Below are 6,057 nucleotides of genomic sequence, written 5' to 3' on the forward strand. Positions count from 1 at the left end.
AAATGTACTAGTTCGAAGGATGACAATATTTTATGTATTTACTTAGAAGTCACTTTTGAACCGAGATCAATAACTCAGAATTAAAGTATTTTTTTTCCAATAACATATAAAGAAATATATTAAATTTTCTTACAATCACGAAAAATCTGGCTTGAAAAATATTAATCTGGATTTTTTGTCACAGTCTTTCTAATAAATCAAAAGAAATATATTCATCTATTTTCAAAGAAATATATTAAACATTGCTAATATTTCAAAATAAAAAATTAATTAATTAAAAAAATTATGGTTTGTAAAAAAAAATAACACACAAAACCCACCGGTTTCTTTTATCCAAATCGGTCAAAATCTCACTGGTCTCAATTCTTGAACCGGTGAGAAAATAACCAAAAAGAAGTTGGAAAACCTGGGAGATTTTGACCGGTTTGGGCAATTTCCAAAATCTTGCACAGAAGTGGGTAGAATCTAAAAATTTATAGTCCCCAAGAAAAATATATCAGAAATCTCCTAACTTTAATTATCTTTGATCAGACAACTTTTAAGATGGTCACAAGCGAATTTACAACTAGCATGTACAAGTGTTGATACCTATGTGTGCAAGTGTTGATATATAACATCTTAAGTATATATACGTAATTATATGCTAAGTCTTTCTAAAGACTGAACATATCAATTCTTTATGAATATTGTACAGCTGGTGCTAGTTGGACATTAATTTGAATTAGAATCTTTTATAAATGCTATGTATCAAAAGTAAAACTAGCTATTTTAAAATATTACCAAATTTATTGATTTCAAAATTTTCACCAAAATATCAAGTATTTATACATATCATCTCAAATATTTATACATAAGATATCAAATATTTAACATAACAAATCAAGCATTTATATCTATTCAACATTATCTCCATATTAAAATATGTTTGGAGACCAAATTTACATTTTTTGGAATTTTTTTAGTATTTATTAAGATGTGTACAAAATTGTTGTTTTCAGACAATTTTGGACCATTGAAAAATAGTAATTTTGAAAAATTCTAAATAAATAGTAATAAATTTCCAAAAAATGTAAAATTTGATCTCCAAGTACATTTTAATATGGACATCAAATTGAACGGTTCAGATCGACTATTTGAATTTTGAAATCGCAAAAGTGACTTATAAAAATATGGTGTCAAGATGTGTCACCATAAAATAGTGTAATTGGATCCCTCCTCTTATTCATATGTACTTTTAAGTCTTGTACTAAAGATTAGAAGTCTAAATTTTTTAAAACTTTCAAATATTTATACCTAGCATATTAAGAGTATATATATTGCATATCAAGAAGAAGAAAAACAACGGAGAGAAGAGAACTTGAAAGTACTTCAATATGAATCTAATTTAAAAGAGAAAATTGAGTACAAAACGTTCGAAGTTTCAGATTAACAAAATTCCTCACAAATCATCTAAAATATAGGTGATATTGAAAGGAGGAAAAAAAACTCTCATGTGAAAACGTGTAAAAGATGATTGGGTGATGAGAGATAGAAATAATAAATTTTCTCTTTGTGATTTAATCCTCTAGGGACTGGAGGCGGAGAGACGAGACAATTGCTCTTTATTTTAATCTAATGCACAACTAGGGTGTAAACAGTGCAAATTCGAAGCAGATAATGCTTCCGCCTTTCAATGGGAGGATACGAATATAAATATAGATAGTAAACGGATTTTAAAATTTAAAACGAAATCAACTTTAATCATATATGTATACAGAGCGGATAATCCACAAATACGGATTCAAATACGGATACGAAATGAATAATTGCTGAATAATTGAGTTATATGAACTTTAAGATACAAATACTAATTAACAAAATTTTGAATATGAAAATAAATAATGATTGAATATGCTTACTCAAAAAAAAAATGATTGAATATGGAATTTTGATATAATTTGTAAAAATAAATTTAATCTTTGTAGTTCAGTAAAAAAATAATTAATGATAATCTATCAATACAAAATATATTGAAATTATATAGGCTATGTCCAATAGTAAATTTAATAAAAATGATCAACGAAGTCGTTTGCAGTAGTGAGATACAACAAAAATGAACTGAACTTGGCCCAATTTTATTTCAATTATTGGGCCAAGCTGTACGCCTATGCCCAAAGACATGGAAAGTTATAAGAAGCGATATTGTAATGTGTTTTACATTTAGTCCCACAAGGGATTGACAAAATAAGAAGAGATACTATACAAGTCTTTAGAGAGTGGAACGATCGAGTCAATTTTTTGAAAATGGGTTCCGGATATCAACTCTGTTTATGGGTCATTAGAATATTTATCTGTTTCTGTATTGAAATATCCGGATCCTTTTATTAAAATTTGGATCTAGCTAGAATGGATAATACCTTTATTCAAATTTATGTCTCATATTACAAGAAAAGGAAGAATTACTAAAATGAAAACGTTACATAAGAAGGGAAAAAAAAAAAAAAAAGTTAGCACTTTTGAACAGTGACTCTTCTCTGATCTTCTTCAAAATTTGGAGAAGATAAACTATATATACCGGTCTAAATCAGCAAACTGTTGTGTAGCAGTAGGAACTAGCGATTGGGTCCAAAATTAAAATGTACACTTAATTGTGTAGAAATGTAGTCTTTAACAGTTGTAGGTCCTTTATGTCTATTTTCCATTATTTTTTTTACTGTTTGACTTTATACTAAACTAATTTGAAAATTTATAAATTTGATATGTATATGCATCACTCGTGAATTAGATCAGTTTGAACGGTTCAGATTCGTCATTTAAAATCAATCAGATAGGTTCTTAAGTTAATTAAACACACAAGGATCGGTGGGTTTATGAACACCGAGGAGACAGAGAGACTCTCTCTTCACATTGTAGAACTCACACATGGTCCTGATGAAGATTGTGCATGTTATTTCAAGGTCAAAGCAAGCTGATTCAAGAGGTCATGCACGCCTTCTATTTCAAGGTCAAAGCAACAATACCGTTATGGCAATGGCATGCTGCTGCCATCACTTGCAACCATTAGGTTTAATTAAATATTTTTATTGATACTGATTGCATGTTAAGGTATAATCATATTGCTTTATAACACAATAAAGCAAAATCAGGTAGCAATACTACACTAGCATCTGAAGAATATATAGCATATAACAAAATCGTATCAAATCAAATAACAAAATCGTATTAAAGTTGAACAACTTCCATACAAAAATACAAAGTTTAATATTAAATCATTAATTATAGCCTAATAGGGTCGACTTAATTTTCTACCTCAATTTGGTTATTAATTTTTCATACCTGACAAATATCAACTCCTCCTAATGCAATTCCAGAACTTCCAATTCAATGCATGAGTTTTATAAGCTGGTATTCTAATTTTGTATCAAGAGTGCATGTCTTGTGTGCCAAATTGGCCCTGATTATGCCACAATTTTCCAAATTAACGAACATCAAATAAGAAAGAACAAAAAAGAAGTGTGTACTACAGAAAAGTGGTCCAGCATATATATTGCCTCGCCATTGCCACCACCAAACAATACTTTCATTACTAATTAAATACAGAAATGGCTACATAAACTGTTTGAGATGCCAAAAACAAAAGATATCTCCAGCGGATGTTTCAGATTCAATAGTGTTTCACCTTCCACATGTCGTTGCAGAGGTTTCAAAATAAGAATCCTTTGATGTGGTTCGGGGAGATGTGTTCGAAAAGATATCTCCAGCGGATGCAGTTTTTTCTCAAGGGCTAGGAAACTCGAATTTTTTTTTTGACAACAACTTGTTTTGTACTAAATTTGTCAAATAACCCACTCCAACACTCATAATAATTAAATTTAGACGAATAACAATCAAATTTGTAGTGTATTACTTAAAAATTAAAATTTATCTAATTTAAAAATAAATAGACGATTCCATAAATATAATAAAAAGTTGAATAAATTAACAAAAGGCAAATAAAATGTTTAATTTTAGCTTTTACATTTTCGTATTTTATTTTGTATGCGTTAATTTATATTCATAGAAAACATTTTATTTCATAAAAATTAATATTTATGTAATTTAAAAATTAAATAGACTATTCCATACAATAATAAAAAAAGCTGAATAAATTCGCAAAATACAAATAAGATGTTTAATGTAAACTTTTACACTTTCATATTTTATTTTGTATGCGTTAATTTATCTTCCTAGAAAATTTTTTGTTTCACAACAATTCATATTTATCAAAATAAAACCACACAGCTATATGATGTAGTTATATATGCACCCTTGAGGCCTTTATTTTAGTCAAATAAAATAAAAATAAGGAAATCACTGTCTACAGTCTACCCTTGAGGGGTATAATTGAAATTCCCCCAAAATTTAATATGTGGGATCAGTGCACTAAATGACTAATTAAGAAATTCACTTAAAGTTACTAAGACAATATGTGGGATCGAGGATAAATAAATGAGGGGAACAAAAAGTAACCATTTTGTTAAGTTACAGGCCCAATTTGGTCCAATTTTTTTCAAGTTTTATACAGACGCAGAGAATTATTTGACCAACACAGATTACACAGCACAACCGTGTAAGAAAATAAATTGTGATAATAATGAAGAGAAATATGGATATTCAGCAGCAATTGATAAAAGAGATTTTTGCAACAAACAAGAAAAAAAAAAATTTCCATGCATGATCGAACATGAATAGTGGCATGCATGTTCTTTGCTAGCAGTGTTTAATCGAGAGCTCTATCTCTTGCATACATCTTTGCGCCAGTACTTCCAGTCTCAACACCGTGTCTCAAAAAACCACCCGATTTCGTTGCTTCCATACGTGCCATATGATGCACATAAAGCTTGTCGCCTCATTCATTGGTCCCTCTCTCGGCTGGTCGTGCCACCAGCACCCCCACACTTTTTCATGGCCATAGCACTTCGAGACCTACAACACTGCTGATTGCATGTCAGCAATGGTGTGTGCAAAGCAATTTGGGGGAAGACCATTGAGGAGAAGTTTAGATCAGTCAACACAGAGGTTAGGAAGATAAAATGGTGAAAATGGGCCGTTGTTGGGCCAACAGGCAAGCAAAGAAGAGCGAAAGTTGGTATGACGAGCCGGGGCTAAGGGAAAGAGAAAGAACAGGGTTGCCGCCGACACACAGGCTCCAGTTGAAGAAAGGCCTAATGGCCATAACGGTCAGCTGAAAAGCATTTTATAAAGAAAATAATTAAAGAGGGGTAAAATTGTCTATATATTGAAGTATTGAGATTATATTTGTAAATAAAAACATGAGCAGTGTTAATATCACCATCCCTTCAGGTATCATGTTTTTGGATGAAAGAAAAATACCTCTAAAAGCGACAGTAAGAGCATGATGGTGAATTGCATGCCTCAAGCTTCTCCATTGAATCTTTTAAATTTGCCCTGCACAATGCCACAGTTTCATTCTTCTCATCAATTTTGCAACTCAAAAAAATTTCTGTGGAAACTTAAAACAAACTTTATTTAAACAGAACAAAAATAAAACCAACCTCTCATACAGTAAAGTAGAAATAATTAGATTAATTTAGCCCAAAAAAAAAAAAGGAACCAAATTAAGCATCCGAACAGCTTCAACATTGGAAACACCTTGCTCCAATATCCTCATTGCTTACTCGCGCCTATCAGCTTTGAAAAAAATGAGAAATTAAATTCAAATTGAGAACATGAAATCTGACAAAATGAGACAAATCAGACAATCAGCAGAGTTTGCTCTGGTTATAGACTTACCTGATAGTAATTAACTGTCGGGGTTTACATGCTCAATATAATATCCCTTTGTCGACTATCACCTCTCTGCTCTTGAGAATATCTGTTCAAAGAAAGCAGCATGCATTATTTAAATTAACAAGTAACCAAAATTATACATAACAAGTAACAAAATACATTATCCAAGTATGGTAGAATACACATTTATTCCCTATAAAGACTCTTCACATTTAAACCTGAGGTTCAGATTTAATTAGAAACAGAAATATGACTGGTACAAAAGAATTAGAAAAGCTCACTGGTATA

Source organism: Carex rostrata, chromosome 29 (assembly GCF_964058835.1).
Source record: "Carex rostrata chromosome 29, lpCarRost1.2, whole genome shotgun sequence".
In the NCBI taxonomy this organism is placed as follows: domain Eukaryota; kingdom Viridiplantae; phylum Streptophyta; class Magnoliopsida; order Poales; family Cyperaceae; genus Carex; species Carex rostrata.